The sequence below is a fragment of the Dromiciops gliroides genome, chromosome 3 (assembly GCF_019393635.1).
Source record: "Dromiciops gliroides isolate mDroGli1 chromosome 3, mDroGli1.pri, whole genome shotgun sequence".
Classification (NCBI taxonomy): domain Eukaryota; kingdom Metazoa; phylum Chordata; class Mammalia; order Microbiotheria; family Microbiotheriidae; genus Dromiciops; species Dromiciops gliroides.
This window is the reverse complement of record NC_057863.1, coordinates 103,978,954-104,004,887: the sequence shown is the minus strand read 5'-3', so window position 1 is coordinate 104,004,887 and position 25,934 is coordinate 103,978,954.

Here is a 25,934-nt window from a genome sequence, read left to right as displayed (position 1 = left end):
ACACTGGGATCTAATTAAGCAACTGAAGCATGAGGGTGATATCATCAAAAATTGTTCTACTGGTAGGGGAGCGATTATAAAAACTATTGCAATGGTCAAGTTCACTTATAATGAACACATGAATAAGAATTTCTACATTAGCTGTAGAAAGCAAATTCTTATTTGAGCCATATTTTGTCAATGATAACAAGCTAAGCTAATGATACCCAAATTTGCTTAGTGTAGAAAGGGGAAGGGTCAAGGTCCAAAATGACCTCAAGACTCCAAATAAAATTTGTAGTCAAGCAAAGATCCTAGTTACTTAGCTGATATGGAAACTTCAACCCATTGAGATGCAGCATATATAAGCAATATTCATTTAAATAGTTTAAAATCCAGTCTTTTAGACAAGAAGGCAACGGAAGGATTTTCAATACTCTCTACAATCTGCCCTTAACCTGCCTATAATAAATCATCATGATGATGATTATCATCATTGCCACCAGCACCACCACTACCACCATCATCATCCCCACCCTCACCAACGCTGCCACCAAAATCATCTTTAACAACATCATCAAAATCATCACCATAGCTAGCATTTATATAATACATTAAGCTTTACAAAATGTTTTACTTAGATTATTTTATTTAAATCTCATTCCAACACAATGGGATAGGGCTATTATTATTTCACTTTTACAGTCAGCTGAGTTTTAGGAAAGTTAAATGAATTGTCTACAGTGGTAGTAAACATATCATGTTTCTCTAGAATTTGAAGCTTTTCTTACACTACTTTCCATAAGAATGCCTATCTTTAGTCAAGGAAGTTCATTTATTGTCTCCTCTGAGAAGCCTTTTCTAAATATTACCAAAGCAAATGATCTCTTTCTCCTCTTAGCTCTTCCAACATTTCTTGATTTGCCTACTCATTTGGCATGTGTGCTGCTTTTTAACATTACTTATTTTTGTGTGTGTGCATTTGCCTCATCTCACCAAACATATTGTAATTTAAACCATAAAGTATTGAACGAGTCATTACTTAAATCATTACTTGAGCCTCTGCACATATTTTCCATTTTTTTTTTTGGTATCACCCACAGTGTTCATCATAGTGTAATAGGCATATTAGGCACTAAACACATATTAATTGATGGGTTAATTTTCAATTTAAAGAAAAAAACTAGTGAAAATCAAGTAACCTGATAATGAACATTGAGCTGCTTTGCCATTATTCTAACAAATATTAAAAACCTTTCACATGTATATTTAACTGAATTGCATAAAGTACATCACAGATACCCATTTTGATTAATGACGGTTCTGTTTTTTTAAAGGCTTCATCAAAATATGCACCTCGTACTAATAAGGGTTTAATCCTGGTCTCATTTTTTTTGTCCAGAATTTAATCATTTTCATCTACATGCAGTTTAATTCTCTTAGTTACTAGATCTCTTTGTAATAAAACCCCAAAGCTAAGGAAAGAGCAGACTACCAGAAATTCCAATTGTGAAGGGGTCTGGATAACACTGAAATGGTTCTCATTGTGAAATCAATGCTTATTGGTGTGGAAGAGAAGGATCTTTTATCTTTCCTAGCCACTGATCTGTGGTTAAGGCATGCGCATTTACTATCAGGAACATACAAAGAGGAGGAAGGTTAGGCATGAAAAATATTGTCCTTCCCCTGACTTTTTTGCTTATTTTGGAACAGTGGCAACTAAGAATTGTTAGTAATCAAAATGATAATGACAATATAACTATAAATATGGTAATAATGAAAAGCACTTACAGAATACTTTTCTTCTAATAGTAATGACTACTTACTATTCCTTTCATGCCCACAACAAACCTTTAAAGGAGAAAGGCATCTGTCCATAAAGTAAAGAAACTATTAAAAAAAAAGTCAAACACTGATAAACTAGGTACCTCAGGATCTTAATATATAGACAAAACCAGAAAAATGTATTTTTCTTTCTACCTTAAAGGTTGATAAATTTGTATTTGATTAGTCCAGAAGAAAATATACTTTCATTAGAAAAAACCCCACATATTTCATTAGAAATATATGGAAAATAGATAATACCTGCTTAAAAATACATTTCTCTTGATGCCGTGCTTAAACCCTAATATTCATGAGTCCAAGGGATATTTATCTGTATCTATATAATAGTATAGTCAATCAACAAGAAAGACAATAAATGAGATAATCCCTAGTCATGAGGGAAATATATACTCAGAAAGGAGTCAGTAAACCTCTAGTTATACTTGTATCACTGTGATTTTGGTGGAAAAACCCCCACATATATCCCCAAGCACATACATAAGGAAGAAATCATCAGTTGGCTGGCCTCATACACATCTACACACATAAATATATATCTATTTATATGCACATGTGGATATAGTATATGCCAATATGCATATATAGACATAAATAGATAATATAATGCCAAAGGGAAGTCAGTCCCATCTATGAGACAGGCACTATGTAAAGTGCTGGGGAAACAAAAAGAGACAAATAGTGTTTCTTCCTTCAAGGATCTCATAATGTAATGGCAAAGACCATAAGCAAAAAAATATGTATAGCCTATAAACAGGAAAAAATAGAAACAATTGAAAGAGGGAAAATGCTAGAATTAAAAGAGGTTGAAAAATACTTTTTTTTTTTTTTTGCTGGAAGATGATATATTAGTTAGGACATGAAGGAAGCAAGGGAAGTCAAAGGTGGAGATGAGAAGAGAGACCCTAACAGACATGGTGACAGTCAGAGAAAATGTCTGGAGCTAAGAGATGGGATGCTGAAGTGTCTTGTTTAAAGAACATCAAGGTGCCCAATATATATATATATATATATATATATTTTTATTTTTGGTGAAGCAATTGGGGTTAAGTGACTTGCCCAGGGTCACACAGCTAGTAAGTGTCAAGTGTCTGAGGCCAGATTTGAACTCAGGTCCTCCTGACTCCAGGGCCAGTGTTCTCTCCACTGCGACAATGTTAGTGGAACAAAGAGTAAGTGGTGGGGTGTAAGGTATAAAAATAATGGAAAAGTACATGTGAATATATGTGCATGTGCATGTGTGTGTGTGTGTGTGTGTGTGTGTGTGTGTAAGACTATGAAGGGCTTGTACATTAGACAATTTTGTATTTGATACTTGAAGCAATAGCGAGGTGCTGTAGTTTATTGAGTATGGAGGTAGCATGGTTCTACCTGAACTTCAGCATCTGAATCAAGGATGTTTCAAGTTGGAAGAGATTGGAGGCAGACAGACCCACCAAAAATCTATTGCAATAGTACAAGTTTGAATTAATGAGGTTCTGCATCAAGATTGTGTCTGTATCAGAGGAGAGAAGGAGGTGTATTTGAGATAGGTTACAAAAATAAAATGGATAGACCTTGAAAATAGGTTTCAGTGATAATTAGAAAATGAAAGGAATGGGAAGAAAAAATTATTGAATAAAAAGGAAAGATTTGCCTTTGGAATAGAAATTCCAGAGGGCACAGGGGAAGGGTTATGTGACATTTAGCTGAAACTTTTGGGTAGGAGAGTTAAGAGAATTGGTATAATAATTTAGGAGGTAGGGAATGGCGAGTGGGGAATGGGGTTTGGATGATGATTTACAAGGGTTCAGAATCACTGGGGTATGTAGAGTATTATTAGGTGTGAGAATATTCATCATTGAGTGGAAGGTATCACTCCTCTTCTCAGAAGAGGCTGGGGACAAGCATAGACCTTTGAAGTCTGGAATAAGGAAAGATATAGTTCAGCTGGAGATAGAAGTCAAATCTGCATAGCAAGAGATGAAATTTCCATTCTCCCCCAATTTTCTTTTTGCCCTTCCCTCAAGGGGCAGATACAATAGGAGATAGAAAGCTAAAACTCAAAGGAAAGGTTATTCCTCTTTACAACAGAGACTTTCCACAATTGCGGTGAGAGGAACAGGCAATTAGCAGGGGATAGAATTTAGCTTGTGCTAATATAGATGGAAGGTGCCCCTAGCAGCCTTTCCTTAGCACATATGTGTAACATCAAGTGGAAGGTTAGTGATCAGAAGTAGATTTCATACCTTTCCTCACCTGAGGAGGTGGAAGCATCCCATAGCTAAGATGGGGAATATGAGAAAATCCCTGCCTCTTGCTGCCTTCCCTGAGGGGGCACACAGAAGAAATTAGAAGGCATGGGATGAAAGGAAAGTTTGACTCATCTCTCAGGGGACAGGTGTAGCAGGAGATGGATGGGCTGAGGTCAAAGGAATGTCTTTGGGCAGCAGCCTTCTTAAGGGGAATAGGGGAGATAGCGTCTTATGAAAGGCAGATTTTAACAGACAACTGAAGGAAATCAGGGAATCCAGAAGATCCAGATGAGAAGAGAATTTCAGGAATGGTGGGTAGATATCTATATATCTACACTTGTGTGATAGATCAGAGAATATGTTAAGGCAAATAAGATGTAAGAAGACCAGAAAGGTAAAAAAGGCCAGGTAATTAAGGTCTTTAAAATTGAAATAGAGGTCAAAGGATATGAACAGGCAGTTTTCTGATGAAGAAATCAAAGCTATCTATTCCCATATGAAAAAATGCTCTATATCATTATTGATTAGAGAGATGCAAATTAAAACAACTCTGAGGTACCACCTGACACCTATTGGATTGGCTAATATGACAAATAAGGAAAATAATAAATGTTGGAGAAGCTGTGGGAAAATTGGAACACTAATGCATTGTTGGTGGAGCTGTGAACTGATCCAACCATTCTGCAGAGCAATCTGGAATTATGCCCAAAGGGCTATAAAGCTCTACATACCCTTTGACTCAACAATACCATTTTTGGGTCTTTTTCCCAAAGAGATCACGGAAAAGGGAAAAGGACCCACATGTACAAAAATATTTATAGCTGTTCTTTTTTGTGGTGGCAAGGAATTGGAAATTGAGGGGTTGCCCATCAATTGGGCAATGGCTGAACAAGTTGTGTTATATGGATGTAATGGAATTCTATTGTGCTGTAAGAAACAATGAGCAGGAGGAATTCAGAGAAACCTGGAAGGACTTGCATGAACTGATGATGAGTGAGATGAGCAGAACCAGAAGAACATTGTACACAGTATCATCAACATTGTGTGTTGATCTACTGTGATGAACTAGATTCTTCTCACCAGTGCAATGGTACAGAAGAGTTCCAGGGGACTCATGATGGAAGGGGATCTCCAAATTCAGGAAAAAAAAAAAGAACTGTGGAGTATAGATGCTGATTGAACCATACTATTTCTTTTGTTTTTGGTGCTGTTGTTTTTCTATTTCGAGGTTTTTCCTCATTGCTCTGATTCTTCTCTTATAACATGACTAATGCAGAAATATGTTTAATGTTAATATATATATATATATATATATATATAAACTATATCAGATTACCTCCTGTCTGGGGGAGGGGTGAGGGAGGGAAGGGAGGGAGAAAAATATGAAATTGGAAAGCTTGAATAAACAAATGTTGAGAACTATCTTTACATGTAACTGGGAAAAAATAAAATATTTTTATCAGAAAAAAATTGAAATAGAGGATTTTCTATTAAATCCTGTAGGAAATAAGAAGCTATTGGATTTTATTGAATAAGAAAGTGACTTGGTTAGACTTATACATTCAGAAAGAAGATTGTTTTGAAAGCTGAGTTGAAGATGGATGGCCTGACTTAGGAAGATACTTGAAGAAGGCAGGCCAACCAAAAGCTATTGATATTGTAGGCATGGATTTCTTTCATAGAAGAAGGCTTGGTACAGATGAAGAAGGATTGTACCAGGGTGATCATAATTTCAGAGGGGAAAAGGAACAGTATATACGAGAGATGTTAAAAAGGTAGAATCAATAGAATTTGGCAAAATGAAAGATTGAAATGTCAAAGATGACACCTAATTTATGAACTTGGGTAACTAGGAAGATAGAGGTGTCCTCCACAGTAATGGGACAGTTATGAAGAGAAAACTGTTTAGAAATGAGTATGAAGTCAGTTTTGGACATATTACATATAAGATGTCTTTGAGACATTCAGTTCTATATACACAATGGGCGGTTGGAAGTGTAAAACCGGATGTCAATGAGGAGAAAAGTTAGGATTGGACAAATAGATCTGAGATTCATGAGCATAGAAATGATAATTAAATCTATGGAGGTTGATGAGCTGACCAAGTAAAATACAGTTATCCCACATCATGGGGCTTAGAGGCACAGTGGTCCCAAGATCTGGAAAATCCATGTAAATGATTTTGGCCTTCCCTTGTAGCAGTGAATAATTCTGAATTATTATGGTATTAAAAGATAAAATATGTTGATACATACTACTCATCTCTCTCTCTCTCTCTCTATATATATATATACATATATATATATATATATACATATTTATTTGCATTTCTTAGTTTCTAAACGTTTTTTCTATGTTATCTGCTGATTTTGTCTGTTTTGTGGCTTCTGCAAAACTCCCCAAAATTCCCATTTCATTTTTTTATGCTGACCATATATACAAATTGTGTGTGTGTATATATGTACATATGTATGTATATATGTATGTATATGTGTGTGTATGTGTGTGTGTATGCATATCTATAAGTATATATTTACAAATTGTGTGTGTGTATGTGTACACACACAAACTTTGAGGGGGAAAGTCACAATGTGAAAGGGATTACCTTTGTATGGAAGGAGAAGAGAAGGAGGCTGAGATAAGACCTTGGGGGATATCAATGGTTATTAATGGACCCATACTTACACAAATGAGCTATGATAGCCTTCCAAAGGCAAGTATGGAAGGGAAGCAATTTCTTTTTCACCTGCAAATGGTGGAGACCTGAGAAAGGGCTTCATCTCAGTCCTACATAACCAGAATCATCATCTTACTGTGAAAAGCCAGCATATAGATTAGATAAAGGGTTCTCAACTCTCTGCAAAGCAGAGGGTCAGCATACTCTTAACTCTGTCACTAGCTGCCTGATGACTTCCATGTGGTGCTTATTCTTTAAAGTATTGGGAGACTGATGAATTCATGTTCTCTCCCATGGGCAGAGCAGCACAGGTAGTGTAGGAAGACTGATCTCTGGTCCTTGGAGGGGTTGCTCGGGTTGTTGGGTAGGGCAGAAGATTGAAGCCTGAGAAGTGATTGGGTTGTTATTATGTATATATAAGAAGAGAGTTTTGAATGGGATAAGGACCAAAATAAAGTGGAGTTTCTTAAATAAACTCCTGAGGCATAATAGAAAAAAAGGAGATTTTCCAGAAATTCCTAAATTTCCTATTACATAATTCACTAGAAAGGCCACATCTACATATGTAAAGGGGAAAATCTAGGTGATTTCCTTGAGGATTCTGACTAACATACAATTTTAACTTGCCAATTAAGATAGATATGCCATTCATGCTTGTTCTAGCTGGTTCATTATTTGTTTTAATCTTTCATTAAGAGTATGTGCATATAGCATATATGTAGGGTAGAGGGGAAGGACTCCAGTCTCACTCATAGGAGTAGCCATAAGAGTGGTTTTTACTTTTTCTTTCCTAGCCAAGAGGAGAAAGATCCCAGAGGACATAAGTGAGGAATAAGCACAAAACTGTTTGGTTGAATTCTCTATGAATGGTTTGTACAAATATTTAGCCTTAAAAATAAAATGATAGAATTTTTGTCTTCTTTGTCCTCCATCTCTCACTTTACTATCCCCATTCCTAGTGACCCTAGCTTCCCCTCTCCCTTCCAGCTATATTCAGATCTTGTTCTAAGGGAGTTGTTATCCAATTAAAGTATTTGCTGATTAGATAAAGCTTAAGGTATTTCCCCTCCCAAGTGTATTTGCATTTTAATAGGGAAATGAAGAGTGAAAAGTCTTCAAGACCCAGATAAATGTATCATCAAAAGTAAAGTTCCTATTTTTGTAAAATAGAAGAAGAGGGATTTTTGAACAGGGGGGGGGTCTATCTGATGCTCTTTTATATATATATATATATATATATGCACACACACAGTGTGTGCACGTGTGCATGTATGCATATGTATACATATATGCATACACATATGTGCATATACATGTGATATCCATATAAAATATCCATATATAATTTTATTGTATTTTAAATAGCCCAAAACTTCACCTACTGGTAAAATCAACCCTTCTTGCACATTATTGTATAAATAGAAAGAAGGATCTGGGGCTAACTGTCACCTGGGAAGGGGAAAGACAACAATATGTTAATATTATGGAAAAAGTACTAAATTTCAGTAATAACACTTGGCACCAAATCCTGCCTCCCACATTTTTATGCCCTCTCTGACCATTTAACCTCTCAGATGCTCACTTTCTTCATCTATATAATGGAGGTAATAATATTTAAGTATGTTATTTTGAAGAAATGCTTTGTAAATTGAAAAGCTGTATAGATATATGAGCTAATGTTTTTATTAACCTGAAAGCTACCCCCTCTAACCTGTAATTTCTCTATTGAGATTACTACCATTCTCCCTGTGACCCAGGTCATTAACTCGAGTCATTCATGATTCTTCTTTGACCTTCACTCAGCATATTCAATTAGTTTTCAAATCTTGTTGTTTCTACCATCACAGGTCTCTTATATCTGTACCATTCTCTTTAATTCAGACGCCCATCACCTTTGTTTAGACCTTCCTTCCCTCTTATTTGGAATTTGTTGTAGTTTCCTAAGTGATCTCCCTGCTTCTGGCCTTTCTACTACCAGATCCATCTATCACTTAGCTGACAAAATTAATCTCCGTAAATAATAGGATTTGACCATGGCACTAAGTTCAATTGATATAATAATTGTAAAGTTTTCAGCACAATTTCTGAAAGATAGAAAGTATTATATGTATATGTTGTTGTTGTTGTTGTTGTTATTGTTATTAACATGCTCAGAGACAATTGGTGTTTCTATATGTCCTCTAAGAAAAGACAAATTCCTTAGCTTTGTCTTTTAGTCCCCACACAATTGTGGTTTCCAGCTACTTGTCCAACAGTATTTCATGCTACCAACCTTTTTAAAAATATATATTTTATTTTTTTAATTACATGTAAAATAATTTTAACATTCATTTCTTAAAATTTTGAGTTCCAAATTCTCTCCCTCTCTTCCTCCCATTTCCCCTTCTTGGGAGGGCAAGCAATTTGATGAAGGTTATACATGAAGATAACACAGTAGATAGAGTGCTGGGCCTACAGTCAGGAAGACTCATCTTATGAGTTCAAATCAAACCTCAGACTTATTAGCTCTGTGACCTTGAGCAAGTCACTTCTTCCTGTTTACATCAGTTCCTCATCTATAACATGAGGTGTAGAAGGAAATGGCAAAGCAATCTGGTATCTTTGTCAAGAAAACCCCAAATGGGGTCACATAGAGTTTGCCATGACTGAAAAATGACTGAACAGCAAAAACATAAATGTGTGGTCATATAAAACATATTTCCATACTGGTCACATTATGAAAAAAAAATACTTAACCTCCCCTCCAAAGAAAAAAAAAAAGAAAAAGAAAGTTTTAAAAAGTATGCTTCAGTCTGCATTCAGACTCCACCTGTTCTTTCTTTTGAGGAGAATAGCATCTTTCATCATGAGTCCTTTAGAATTGTCTTGGATCATTGTATTGCTGAAAATAGCTAGGTCATTGACAGTTGATCATTGTACAATATTGCTATTAATATGTACACTGTTCTGGTTCTGCTCATTTTATCTGCATCAGTTCATGTAAGTCTTTCCAGGTTTTTCTTAAATCATTCTGCTCATCATTTCTTTACAAGTATGATAGTATTCCATCATAATCATATACCAAAATTTATTGAGGTATTCCACACTTGATGGGTATCCCATCAATTCTTAGTCACCACAAAAAGAGCTGCTATACATATTTTTGTACATATTAGTCCTTTTCATTGTTGTTGTTTTTTAAAAATTCTCTTTGAAACACAGAACTAGTAGTGGCATTGCTCCATGAAAGGGTATATACAGTTTTATAGCCCTTTGGGCATAGTTCCCAATTTATCTCCAGAATGGATGGTTCAGTCCACAACTCCACAAACAGAGATTTAGTGTCCCAACTTTTCCACATCTACTCCAACATTTGTCAGTTTCATTTTCTGACATATTAGACAATCTAGTGAGTATGAGATGTTACCTTAAAGTTGTTTTAATTTGCATTTTGCTACTCAATAGTGATGTTGAATATTGTCTTCTATTTATGTTTTCATCTTCCCTGTCAAGTTAGTAACTTTCTAGGGTCAGATTCTTTTGTTGTTGTTGTTTACTCATTTTCCCAGCTTATTTCTTGACTTTTAACTTTTTTATTTAATTTGGTCTCTGCATCCAGGGTAGATGGAGCACTGTTCCAAGCTTCAGGCTTTTCACATTTCTTTTTTCAGAGCTAGTTCTGGGGATTTTTAAGTTTTCAGTTCTTCTAAAGTGGTATGATCTAAGGAGAAGAGTGGTCACTGCTCTTCTTGCCTGTGCTCTGGTCTGTGAGTCAACATAAGCACTCTTTTCTGCATTGGAACTTTGTCTAGGGTCCCTGCTCCTCTGCATCTAGGGTGCTAGTGCTCTTTCTTGCCCTAGGACTGTCATCCAAAACTGTGATATATGGGCAATGTAACAGTCCTACACCAAATATCAGAAAAGGGTCCCCTGTAATCTCTTTCAGACCAAATGTCAAACTTTTTTATTCTCTATGGGTTTTCAGCCCTAGAATCTATTTCTGCTGATTCAGTTGCCTTCAAGTCCTGCTGCTCCCTTGCTGAGACAAGACTTGTTCTTGAGTGCATTTCATTTTTACTCTAGTGAAACAGACCTTTCCTCCTTACCTTCTAAATTGTTTTAAGCTGGAAAATTGTTTGACCTTACCATTTTGTTGGTTCTACTACTCTAGAATTCATTTTAAGCTATTATTTTAAAGTTGTTTAAAGGAAAATTTAGGAGAGCTCAGGCAAATTCCTGCCTTTACTCTGCCATCTTGATTCTGTCCCATATTACTCATCTTTATAAAGAATATATTCCAAGCAACCTGGAAATAAGTTTAAATAAATATTTCTTGAATTAAGAATTTTATTATTATTATTATTTTGCTTGTTGATTGTGTTGTAGATTAGAACTTCAAAGTCTGGAACTGTCAATCAGTTGAACACAACACATTAATGATCAAATGATTTGGATATAGAAGCCATTTGATAACTGAAAATCCTTCTGGATTATATATTATGGAAGCCTAAGAAGAATTTCCTTTCTAGACACGTGATTAGGGTTTTGTTTTTCTTTCATAATTCATGTATAAATGAAAACCTTAATACAAATTACTCAATGAAATATTCTAACACAATAGATCCACCTAAATGAGTAGGAATTTTTGAATATGGTAATTAAGGAGGGGAGCATATGTTAAAAGATTAAGAATTAAATATACCTATAGCAATATTGTTTTAAGTTATTTGAGTAAGTTATTTTGTCTATTATAAATATCTCAATTAACTATAAAGGACCTATGAAGAAAGATGATTTCTGTATCCAGAGAAAGAATTGATAAGTAGATATATGTAAACAGAATAATTGTATACACACACACACACACACACACACACACACACACCATGTTAACAATTTCTAGGGCTGTGGGAGGAGGGGAAAAAAAGAGAAATTTACATTATAATTTTGTTGTATATTTGAAAAGAAGAGCAAGTTGTCTGCAATAGATTTGCATTTTATGTACAATCATGTTTTTTTTATTATACTGTTATGTAAATGCTTGTTTTATTCCATAAATTAAAAATTAAAACAATTAGGCTAACACCTATATTGGTTAAAATACCATACCCCATTACTTCACCTGATGATGATGGTGATAATAATTGTAAGGGGCTAAAATTCTAGCTATTCTGTCTAAAATATCTAATGAGTGGTCGCCAATAAATCATAAGCTTTAGCAAGAGTTAGACTTTAAACATTTATTAAGGAGAATAAAAATTTGGTGAAGAGAAAGTGAAAGGCCTAGATTCATCTATCTATTAAAGGGAGAGTGCATTTCTTGTTTCACTTTCCACCAGAGTCCTGACTAAAGAGAAAGCCAGAGTGTCCTCCTCATGCCCTCTTCGTACTACAAGCAAATGTCACTTCCTGGTGCCAAAGAAAAGCCACACGGCCTTGCCCTCAGAGGCCTTCTTGTCATGGTGGAGCTTTCCTACATAAGTCTCCAGCAGGTGGCGTCATTCCAATTGTTACATAATTATGATGATACTAGTAACTAACACTTATATAGCACTTACTATGTGCTAGACACTGTGCTAAGAACATTATCAATATTATTACTTTTAATTCTCACAACCATGGGAGATAGGTATTGTTATTATCCACAGAGATTGTGAAATACTATTATCTCCAGAGGTTAAGTGAGTTTCCCAGAGTACCACAGCTATTAAGTATCTGATTACTGATTTGAAATCAGGTCTTTATGACTCCAGGCCTGGTATTATATCCACTTCACTAACTATATTTATGGTTATTGGGTGTAACATGGATGAAACTCCAACAAAAGATTCTAGGGAATAGTCAGACCTTTAGAAAGAGAATCAAGAGAGCAAGGTCATGAAAACTCAGAGAGAGTTTATATGAAGACGAGGTGGTTAGCAACATGAAAGCTGCAATGAAGGTAAGGAAAATTATGATTGAGAAAGGATCATTAGATTTGGCAATTGTAAAAATAAATTATTGAAAACTTAGGAGTGGGAAATTTCAGTTGAATGATGAGATCAAAAGCCAGTTTGAAGTAAATTTACATAAGAATGAGAGGAAAAGAATTAGAGACACAAATCGCAGATGACTTTTTTCAAGGATTTAGTTGAGAAGGGGAAGAGAGAAATGATTTAGGAAATTACAGCATAATTTTGTTTCAATTCCATTTCAATATTCCTTTAGTGTAATCCATGAAGCAGAAATTATTTTTAAGATTCCTCTGCTTTCTCCATAATTCAGCAAATGTTGGCAATTAGAAATCAGGCCTGCTCTTCTGGTAATTCTTGGTTCACACATTGCTGAAGCCTAGCTTGAAGAATCTTAAACATAACCTATCTGGATTGTGAAATAATTGCAATTGTTCGGTAATTTGAATATGCCTTGCCATTGCCCTTTTTTAAGGATTGTGACATAAACTAATCTTTTCCAATCCAGAGGCAAATGCTAAGTTTTCTATCTTTACTGGCATATTGAGTGCAACACTTTAATAGCATCATCTTTTGGGTTTTTTAATAGCTCAGCTGAAATTTCATCACCTCCACTAGTGTTATTGTTAGCAATGTTTCCAAAGGGCGACTTGATCTTTTTCTCCATGATGTCTGGCTCTAGATCAGTAACCACTGCATAATGTGGTCATCAATGATGTTAAGATATTTTTTGGATTGTTCTTTTGTGTATTCTTGCCATATATTATTAATCTTTTCTACTCTCATTAAATCCCCACCATTTTGTCTTTTATCATACCCATTTTTGACATGAAATATTTCATATTTCAAATTTTCTAAGAGAACTCTTGTCTTTTCCAATCTATAGTTTTCTTCTATTTCTTTACATTGCTCATTTAAGAAAACTTTTTTTTTAATCTCTTCTTGCTATTCTTTGGAATTCTGCAGTCATTTGGGTTTGTCTTTCCCTTTCTCCTATCCCTTTTGCTGTCCTTATTTCCTCAAGTATTTGTAAAGCCTCATCAGACAGCTGTTTTGCTTTCTTGCTTTTCTTTTTCTTTGGAAGGTTTTGTTGTTGATGTTGTTGTTGTTGTTGCTGCTGCTGCCACCTCCTATATAATATTGTATACTTCAGCCCATAGTTCTTCAGGCACTCTACCAGTTTCTAATCCCTTAAATCTACTCATCACTTCCACTTCATATTCATAAAGAATGGTATTGATGTCCTAAGTGTAGGGTCTGATTGTTTTTCCTACTTTCTTAAATTTAAGTCTGAGCTTTGCAATAAGAAGCTCAAGATCTGACCCATAGTCAGCTCCAGGTCTTGTTTTAACTGATAGAGCTTCTCCACCATTAGCTGCAAAGTATATAATCAATCTGATTTCAATATTCACCATCTGATAATGTTCATGTGTATAGTCAACTTTTGGGTTTTTGAAAAAGAGTGTTTGCTACGACCAGCAAGTTATCCTAACAAAACTCTATTAGTCTCTGCACTGCTTCATTTTGTACTCCAATGTAAATCTTACCTAATAGTCAAATTATCTTTTGATTTCCTCCTTTAGCATCCCAATCCCTTTTGAAGAATATGACATCTGTATTTTTTTTGAAGAGGGGGGTGTTGTTATTTCTAGAATATGCTGTAGGTCTTCATAGACTTGATCAACTTTGGCCCATTCAGTATCAGTAATTGGAGAATTGATTAATATTATGGTGATGTTGAATAGTTTGTCTTGCATTCAAATATATTTTGTCATTTTTTAAAGATTATTCCTCAGTACTGCTTTTCTCATCCTTTTATGAGAATAGAATACTACTTCTTCTAAGGGATTCTTGCCCACAGTAGTATATGTAATGATTACCTGAATTAAATTCACTTATTATCATCCATTTAAGTTTACTGATTCCAAAGATGCCAATGTTTACTATTCCATCTCCTGTTTGACCACATATAGCTTCCCTTGGTTCATAGATCTTACATTCCAGTTTACTATGTAATATTGATCTTCACAACTTCAAACTTTCCTTTCATTGCCAGATAAATCTACAGCTGAGCTTCCTTTCAGCTTTGGCCCAGCCACTTCATTAGTCCTCGAACTATTTGTAGTTGTCCTCCACTCTTCCCCTAGTGGCATATAGGACATCTTCTGACCTAAGGGTCTTGTCTTCCAATGTCATCTCTTATCATTTCTATACTTTCCATGGGATTTTCTTGATAAAGATACTGAAATGGTTTCCCATTTCCTTCTTCAGTGGATCATATTTTGTCAGAACTCTCCAATATGACCTGTCTGTATTGGGTAACCCTGTACAGCATAGCTCATAGCTTCACTGTGCTATTAATGAGAGATCATATATATGTATAGGTGTATGTGTTTGTGTATGTGTGTATGTGTATGTATATGTACACACATGCACACACATATAGATAGATATACATGGATCTGTGCATACTTCATGTACAGATATATATATATACATGCATATGCACAGACATATATACCTATATAAATATATACATAAACACATACATATATGTGTGTGTATATTTTATTATAAATATATATATATATGTAAAACCTCAGATTAATTGAAATGACCACCTTGAATTAAGAGAAAAACAAGCTTTTATGCCCCTCATTTTTTCCCTTTAATTTGGGGAGGGAGGCAGTGTTAATATATTAGGAAAGGATTCTGGTGTAAAAATAGAATTAAATAAAGTTGTTAGGAAAATAAATAATAAAATTAGTATAATTGAAATTCTTTTTATCTTTCCTCACCCTTGAAGCTTTCATCACTACCAGCTCTCTCCTTTTTTGATATTTTGTCATATGTTGGTTTTTCATGAGACTACCTTCTTTATTTATTGACTCTTTCTCTGGTTCCTCATCCTCTCCCCACCTATTAAATGTGTTTTTTTCCCCAGACTCTGTTCTTGACTCTCTTTTCTTTCTATACATTATCAATTATTTCCTCTTTCCTCTTCTCTTTTCCTTTATTTTCTCTCTCCTCTATCTCTTTCTTCTTCCCACCCTCCATTCTTCCCTTGCTCTTCTTCCTTCATTCTGTCCCTTCCTTTTTCCTTTTATTTCCTATCTTCCTTTCTCTCTTTGCTTTTTCTTTCTTTCTTTCTTTCTTTCTTTCTTTCTTTCTTTCTTTCTTTCTTTCTTTCTTTCTTTCTTCCTTCCTTCCTTCCTTCCTTCCTTCCTTCCTTTTTTCCTTCCTTCCTTCTTTCCTTCTACCTTTCCCCCAAATAACAGTATTTACTTGCAGGATCTTTCTATATAGATGTTCTACTTTAACCTAAAATGATATATTCAAAAATAAACTTAAAACATTCCCTTAAAGTTTCCTCTCCTCCAAAATATATTTAAGTCACTCAGGATAAAATCCTAGAAATTATCTTTGAGTAATCCATCTTTTTTTTCTTCATCTCCCATATTGAATCCATTACCAGATCCTTTTGGTTTTTAACTCTGCAATATCTGTCTTGGCAATACCTTTTCTTTCCACTTCCACTGCAACCACTCCAGTTCAATACCTCATCTCTTCTCTCCTAGGCTATTATATAGGCTATTATATAAGCCTTCTGACTTCTCTTCTGCTCCTACCTTATATCTCTTTGATTTATCCTCTACATTGCCACTCAACTATATTTTATATATATATATATATATATATATATATATATATATATATATATATATATATATATATATATATATATATATATATATATATATATATATATATATATATATATATGACACTATTCTTATCACACCATTCCTGCACCAAAATGGGGAAAAAAAAGCATCATCCAAAGAGAAAAGTTAGTTCATTATTTATCATGTCAGTGATCATGATGATCACTTAAAGAAAAAAAAAGATGCACATTTTTGAATACTTTTTAACATACCTGATGAGGTATTCTATATTCATCTAGCCATTTCTTACCAGTTTGTGCATCTTAACAAATGGTAGTTAATCAGAGGTAGTGACTCCCCATTTTCAAGCCAAATAAGATATAAATTACTTGTTACTGTTCACTCACTCTATAAGCCCCTGACTAACCATTAGTATCAAATATACTACTTTCCGTCCCCATTGGCTTGCTTTCCCTTTCTCTTTTTCATGCTACCTATAATTATTTCCATAATCCGATTTCCTCATATGCTTTTTTGTATGATTGCCATTTTTTGTACATGATGTGTTACAATGACATTTTTGAGGTTAGTGTCTGTCATATTTATATTTTATTTATATTCTCCATATAGAGCATAACACAGAACATTCCTTTACATAGAAGACCCTCAAGAAATATTTATTCAAATTGAATCATTAGTGACAGTTTCAACTAGAACCTGGATCTACAGGCTACAAGTCCCATGATCTGTTAGAGTTTACATTTCCAACAATACCATATTATTGTTATTATCTAACAAATTATAGACCCAAAATGTTTATATTGAGCTTAGGTTATTGAAAAATTTAATGACATTAGATAGATACTATACTTGTTCACACAAAATCAATTACATTCACAGGAGTAAAGAAGGGAAGGCAATCTAATTTAGGGGTATGAAACTTAAAAAGTTCCAGCTTCTTAGTGTTATCCAAGAAAAACAACATAATGAGATAGATTTTCTCCACCACAGGGGAGACAGATTTACAAACAAGGAAATGAGTGAAAGGAATTCAAAGAATTATAGAATTTTGGACCTGAAAAATATGACAGAAATTATGTTGTCCAAGCAATTTTCTTTTACAGATTATTTAATTGGGCTAGAAAAGAGGTTAGATGGCTTTTAACTGGCTCACATGGTTAGGGAGTGACTGAGCTAGGATTAATACCAGGTCCCCTCATTCTCACTCCAATATCATTATCCATATACTGCACCATGTTGTTTTTCATAACTTATAGCATACATATTGAATAGAGGTCACTTGGGCTCTCCTGGTATAGGGATTTATAAAGGGAGATGTTTGGGGTACTATCAAGAAGGATACCTGTGGAATACAATTTAAACTCTATTTTGCTCAGCAGTTTTTGACATGATTTCCCTTTATTACCTCTACACATTGGCAAAATTAAAAATGTCTTTGTTTACAAACACACAGACACACACAAACATATGCATATATGCTTATTTCTATCTCATTTTTTTTTTGATGAATGAATGAAATGAAAGGAAGGAAAGGACATTAGTTTTATAAAGCAACTATTATGAACTCCCAAAAAAGCTTCTTCTTGACTCCATCACAGAGGTCAGCTGCTTTTACTGGTTATGTTCCCATCCTCTTCTTTTCTTTTTTTTCTGACGGCCCCAGAACTTGTTTGCTGCTTTCCCCTTTTTGTTTGTCTAATTTAGGCAATTGCTGCAACACCTTCTTTACTGATTCTTGCCTTTGGAAAATAATGAAGGCTTCTAATTCGTTTACTACCCTTCTTGTCCGAGATTTTTAATGCATCTCTCTTTAAGGTTTTAAAAGTTTCTGTTTTTGGGATGGCTAGATGGCTCAGTGGATAGAGTACCGGCCCTGGATTCAGGAGTACCAGAGTTCAAATCTGGTCTCAGACACTTAACACTTACTAGCTGTGTGACCCTGGGCAAGTCACTTAACCCCAATTGCCTTACTAAACAAACAAACAAACAAAAAAGTTTCTGTTTTGTCTCAAGATTCTTCACTGGTTGCATACACTGGTACAACAACCACACTTGTCCCACCATCCCAAGCCTGTCTTCAGGCCACTGTATCCCAGTAGTATCAATTCCGTTGTCTCAATCATGGGGCCAAATTCCTCCTACTCTTTTGTTGGCTTAACTGTAAATGACTATAGACAAACTGCGCTTGGCAGGGCATGCGTACCAGAGACATGCACTACACAGGATACCAGAAGAGCGGTACTTGATGTATTTGTTCCCTTCCTGAGCAATAGCATTATTTCCTCTGTCTCTCCACTCTGTCACACACCATTTCCACCCCATATCCCAAAGAGATTGCCGCATGCTAGAATTCCTAGGTATAAGTATTCTACTGTAACTATTCTACTTTTGAGAATCCCTCAGTTCCCCCAAATCATCTCCTGCACAGTTTTAGTTCTTTTCAGAATCTGGTTACACATTGAATTAAATTTAAATCAATAATTATTTATCCAATATCATTATTCATGAAGAACTGTATGATAAAAGTGTGCATGTGTATATTTAAAATGGCTCAATCCCTTCCTCCAGAGATTATTATCTAAAGGAGATCATGAAATGTGCAAATAAGTATGATTTAGTGATTTAGTTAAAACAGAAATCAAGACAAACCTTTTCAGAAAATTTTTTGGAAAAAGCATCAAAATGAAACCTGAGACCCTAAGAAACTTGGAGACCTTAAACTTTAGCAGAAATGAAAAACAATCCTTAAACTTTAAACACTGAAAGTAAAGATTTCAGAAATAAAACAAAAAACAAAAACAAAAAAACAACAACTCTGTTTCCCACCTCAGGAATGTGATGTTGTCAGGACATATAGACCAGCAGTCATGTGGACTTTGGAATATTTAGAGACATTTCCATCCATTGTGTAAACACTGATAAGCATATCAAGATCTGCAAGGATTATATACAAGTTCCATAACTTGAGATAAGGATTTCTTGCATGTCAGTGAGATGTGTGACTAATAGCTCATCATTTGACCCCAAAAACACCCCCTCCCCAGTAATTTTGCAATTCTATTCCTCCTGGCATGAAGCCTTCTTTGTCTAAAATTGTATAAAAGGTCAACTCCCCTTTCATTCACAGAAAAACTCTCCATCTTACCACTATCTCCCAGCCATGTATTCCTATCTCCTAATAAATCTTTATATTTTACAAGATTTGCTGTGAGCCTGCCAATTCTTTGAGTGAGTTAACTCCCCCACCCAGGTCCCAAGTTCCCCCCACAACAGAGAACATTTGCAGATGAAGGAATAAGACAAGATCTAAGTCTTGAAGGAAGAGAGAAGCACTGACAAAAATGAAAAAGGAGTATTTTCCATGTATGTAGGTTTTTCATAAAAGCATGGAGAAGGGAGAGTATATGATTTGTATATAATGTAGTTCATTGTTCAGCCTGGCTAGCATGAAAAATGCATTAAGGATAGTATGAAAAGGAGGAAAAGGTATGTTAGAGAATTATTAATGCCAGGATGAGGAGTTGGCACTTTAATCTTTATTCAGTTATTGAAGATTTTAAGGCAGGGTCATAATTGCCCCTTAACAAACTAGAAATAGAGATTTTGAAGACCCTGAAATGCTTGAGTCACATATGGAAAGAGCTGAGATGATCGACAAATTTCATGGATGTGCCTAGCAATATTCCTTTCACATAAAAACAATGCAACTTGAAGAATGTTTGACAAATGGAAGATTGAATGAATCCCATGTGTGATAATGGCTCAAATAGCCAATTTCCCCAGATATCTTTTGATGACTATCTTCAGATAAAAACTTTTGTCATTTTTCCCTCTACCTCCAGGGGAGTGATTTTTTAAAATCCAAATTGTAAATTGAAAAATATTTTACACAGACTATTCATATAACAATATATTGAACATGGTAGGCATGTAAATGTTTCTTGAATGAATAAGTGCTGAATATAGAAACATATTTTAGAAGGAAAGTGATTTTTTAAAAATTTTCTTGCCAAAGAAATTTTTTTAAATTTGTATTAAATATTTCATTGCTCAAAAGTTTTTTCTAAGACACAACATTTAGAACATATTGATAATATTTATAATGCTTTAAAACATCTTTTATCAGGTAAGAGTTTTAGGTGAATCCTAACTCTTCTTGTTAGAAACAAATTCAAACATTTCAATTATGCATCTATTCCACAACATATACATATGCAAATTATATAATGTTATTTCCTTGCTATATAGGTTGCCTCCATTGAATATGAACAGTTTGAGGGCAGATAATCTTACTTTTCTATTTATATCCCCAAAATCTAGTACAGTGATTTATACTATAGGTGCTTAATAAATGAACTTTCATCTATTCATTTATCCATCCATCCATTCAGAGAAGTATATAACAGTGTAAGCGCACTGGAATTGAATTCATCATATGTGGGAATGAATCCTGATTCTTGAAAACTTATGTGAATATCATCAAGGCATTCAACTTCCCTCCATCAGCTTCAGTTTCATCATCTGTAAAACAGGGATAATAATACCCATAATACTTGCTTCATGAGATGGTTGTGAAGATCAATTGAAATAATAAATTTAGGCCTGGAAAGGACCATAGAGGTCATGTAGTCAAGGTAACAAGGTATCATAGGGGATAGAACCCTGGGCTTGAAATCAGGAAGACCAGAATTCAAATCCTACTTCAGACACTTAGAAGTTGAGAGATCCTGGGCAGATCACTTATCCTTTCTTAGTCACAGCTCCCTCACCTACAAAGTAAAAGGATTAGATTAAAATTCCTCTTTAGCTCCTTCATTTTACAAATGAAGAAACTGTCTCTCAGACAGACTCTTCAGTGATTTGCATTAGGTCAAATAGATAGTAAGTACCTGATATGGCATTTGATCTCTAGTCTGAGGAAACTAATTAGGACCACTTAGGGGCAGATATATGGTATAGTGGATAAAGCACTGGCCCTGGATTCAAGAAGACCTGAGTTCAAATCAGCCCTCAGACACTTGACACTTACTAGCAGTGTGACCCTGGGCAAGTCACTTAACCCTCATTACCCTGGAAAAAAAATGACTACTATCTTAATACAAAATGTATTCAACTATTTATTCTTATATATGAAAGACTTACAAAAAAGGGAAAATGACTTATTTGTACAAAAATATTTATAGTACCCTTTTTTGTGGTGGCTAAAATTTTTTTATTTAAATTTTTTAATTTTAATTTTTGCAGTGTCAAGTGTCTGAGGCTGGATTTAAACTCAGATCCACCTAAATCCAGGGCTGGTACCTTTTCCACTGTGCCACCAAGCTGCCCTCAGTGACTAAGAATTAGAAATCAAGAGGATGCCCATCAATTGGGGAATGACTAAAAAAGCTATGGTATATGATTGTGATGGACTATTATTTTACTATAAGAAATGACAAGCAGGGTGATTTCAGAAATACTTGGAAGGACCTACATCAACTGACATAAAGTGAAATAAGCAAACCAGAAGAACACTGTACATAGTAATAACAATATCATATGATGAAGAATTGTAAATGACAACTATTCTCCATGATACAGTGATCCAATACAATCCCGAAGGAGTCATGATGAAGCATGCTATCCATCTCTCTCTCTCTCTCTCTCTCTCTCTCTCTCTCTCTCTCTCTCTCTCTCTCTCTCTCTCTTTCTCTCTCTTTCTTTCTTCTTTCCTTCCTTCCTTCCTTCCTTCCTTCCTTCCTTCCTTCCTTCCTTCCTTCCTTCCTTCCTTCCTTCCTTCCTTCCTTCCTTCCTTCCTTCCTTCTTTCCTCCCTCCCTCTCTTTCTTTCTCCTTTCTTTCTTTTTTTTGGGTCTTTTTGTACAAAGTGACTAATATTGAAATGTTTAACTGATTGCACATATATAATCTATATTGAATTGCTTATTATCTCAGGGAGGGGGCAGGGAAGGGAGGAATAGAATTTGGAACTCAAATCTTTTAAAATGGTAAAAATAATTTTAACATATAATTGGGGAAAATAAAATATTATATAATTGATAACTAATTATAATACATAAATAAATTTCAGAAGTCCCCTCTAAATCTAAAAAAAAGAGATACATCATTAGACTATTTTCTGTATTATATTGCCCCATCAACAGAAATAACAAATCTTTCTGACTTGGCAGAAAGTCTTCCTGACTTTCTTTAGAGAAACGTTTCACCGACTGGTGGCCAACTTTCTAATCATTATCAAGTTTATTTTTACTGAGAACAATAGAATCATAAAAACTCAATTATAAGAGATCATAAAGGCCATTTAATTTAATTCGGAAGAACCTTCTTTATTCCATAGTCAGTCGATGAAGTTTTTTGAACTCAACCTTTTATTAAAGACCTTTGAAGACTTCTAGTGAGCAAGAAGTTAGGTGGTATGTTGGATGGAGAACCAGACTTTTAGTCAGGAATACCTAAGTCCAAATCTAGCCTCAGACATTTTCTAGCTTTGTGACCCTGAGCAAGTCATTTAACCCAGTTTGCCTTAGTTTACTCATTTATACAATGAACTAGAAAAGGAAATATCAAAAAAACTCCAATATCTTTGCCAAGAAAACCCCAAACGGGATCACAAAGAGACAAAATACACCTGAAAAAAACTGAATAACAGTGAGCCTACTACCATTCCTCTTTTAGGTGCCATTAATGTTAGGTAACACCCACGCATTCCTATTGATGCTTTCTGGGGACAGAGAAAATAAGTTTTTCCTTCTTCCATGTAATACTCTTTCAAATTCTTGAAGGTAGTTACCACTGGCCTTCTCCATTTTCTATTAACAATATAGACATTCCTAGTTGCTTCAATCAATCTGCACAATTTTCATATAGTATGATGTTAAGGCCTTCTTTCATCCTGGTTTCTCACTTTTGGATGTGCTCCAGTTTATCAACCTTCTCTCTGTGGTGTCATGGTCAGTATGCAACACAATATTCCAGATGTGGTGGGATGAAGGCAAAGCACAGAAGAATTACCATATCCCTAGTCTTGGATATTTTTTCTCTCAATGCAAACCAAGCTTGCACTACTTTTCCTTGCTAATGTATCACACTTTTGTGTTATATTGACCTTCTCGTCCATTAGAAGAGATTTTTCTGTGAAAAACATCTGTCCTACCATGATTTCCCATGTCAAATTAAGAAATCAACTTTTGAAGTTCATATTTTGAACACTAGAGTAGTATTTTTAGCTATATCCATATGAAAGATCTGTAGTAGATGATCTTCAATAGATAAATAGATAGCTAGATGATAGATAGCTAGTTAGCTAGCTAGCTAGATGTGGCATCCCCACCAACTGTTTCTTTATCTCCCCAGATCTTGTCATAATGCCAGGCACATAGTAAGCACCTAATATTTTTTTTCCCCTTTGTCATATATAACTGTTTGCTTTCCCCACAAATGCATTGGTAGAACAGAAAGAAATGCCCAGATAAGAAGGAACTTCTTGAGATTCCCACAGAGTATAACTATGCTTTTCACAGCACCCTGAAACCCTATCTGGGACAACATTGGACAATTCTATGCAAAAAAAAAAAAAAAAAAAAAGGTTTACATGTGTGATTTTAGGGAAATCATTATCTAGGCCTCAGGTTTTTCAACTATCAAATGTAAATCTATGAGCCTTATAGGGATTAAGATCAGTCTTAAATGAATTAGGAATTATGACCACTCTTCATTAGTTTTAAATGTATTATTATTATTTTTTTAAATGTATTATTGATGTCCTCAATACTCTGTATGCTGGGAAAGTGGAGGTTACTTATAATGAGGTTTACCTGTTCTCCATAATTCTGATCAGTTTCACTAATTATAGGGCTAGAACTGTGGGTCTAGACGATCACATTGCTTATACAGTTCAGATGTGAAGAGAAAAATTAAACTGATATTTCATTTGTAATAACACCAAGAAAAAATTCAATAGTGAGAAAATATGGTGGTGGATGGATATGTATATTTTATGGATTCAAGGATTTCATGGGTATGAAGAGAAGATGTTTTGTTTTGTTTTTTGTCTTTTGACCTTGACCAAAATGATAAAGCCTATATCTATTTTATTTTTTTATTTTGATTCACATCAAAGCAGACAACCAAAAACGGATGAAACAATGTGAAAAATATAGGCAATATTCAAAAACCCTGCCAGACAGTTCTTTTTTCAAGTAAAGGCAATACTTCCTTCTTCAAAACAGAAGCTAAGGTATCTCTAGGCTCTTAGACTCATAGAATATTAGAATTTCAGCTCATCAAGTCCAATACCTCTTTTTTCAGTTGAAGAAACTGAGGCCAAGGAGTTGAAGTGATTTATAAAAGGTCTCAAATTTGAGAAGTTTCAGAGCTAGATCTTATACCCTGATCTCCTGGCTTCTTATTCAGTGTTTGAATGAATAAAATGAATGAAAACTATTTGCTAAGGAGATTATTTTGTACCACACATTATATTATTGCTGCTATGTTCTTCCCTGTTACTCAGTATTCCTAGTTCACAAAGAAATCACTCAAATATTTTCTATACACCCCAAAATATGCATTTGTTCCTGAAAATATTTATTATCACTGCTGCTTTTTATATGGGTGTAATGAAAATGATTTTGATAAAGAGGTAGCTAACTCCATTTGGACAATATCAAAAGTTAACTTATAGGGTAAAATACCCTGTTCTTATAAATGAAAAAGGAAAAAAAAATAGTCATTATTGCTTAATGTGGACTACAGTCATGAACAAACACAGAATATGCATTCAGCTGTTTTTGAGTGACAGAAAAGGCAGAAATAAACATGAAGTAGATAATGAACCAATGCATGTGGTTTCATCATATGTTTAGATATTTTATTTATAATCTATTGATTTAAATTCACAGTTAAAGTACAAAACATAAAATATTTATTTCCATATATTCATATATTTATGGAATATAATGAAAATCATTTTGCAATCTATAAGGCAACATTCTCTAAAGTGACTTCAGCTAAATAGTATGCAGAAAAATATATGGGTCAAAACTATGGAAAGTTATCAACCTCACTTTTTTCACATTTACTAACTGGGGAGGAAGAACGTGGGGATAATAGTTGAAGTGATAATACCAAAAGGAAAATAGCATACTTCACTTACTAGCTTTTTAGGTTATATCCTATACATTAAATGGTGCCTTCCCCAATTATAATTAAACATGAAAACTAAGGAATCTTGGAATGGGATAATGCTTTCCTTCACTTTGATAAGAAACAGGAATATATAGTTGTGGCCAGATGTCATTGTGGGTATACTATAAGTTTGATATTCATTATTTGATTAACACATGGTCTGTTCAATTTTTTTTTTTTGATCTGGGCCAAGAAGTGCTTGTTCCTTAGGAACTGTGCCTTATTACTTTATATGATATGAGAGGACAAATTTATTAGTAAAACTTCTTGTTTTGGAAAAATACCCAGGATCACACATAATCAGAAGCAGTTACTAATCCCCCAACTATATTTCCAAATCCCTTGATTACATGAATTGGGATTTGAAGGTTAATTTGAGTAAAGCCCTTTGATTTACAAGCTAAT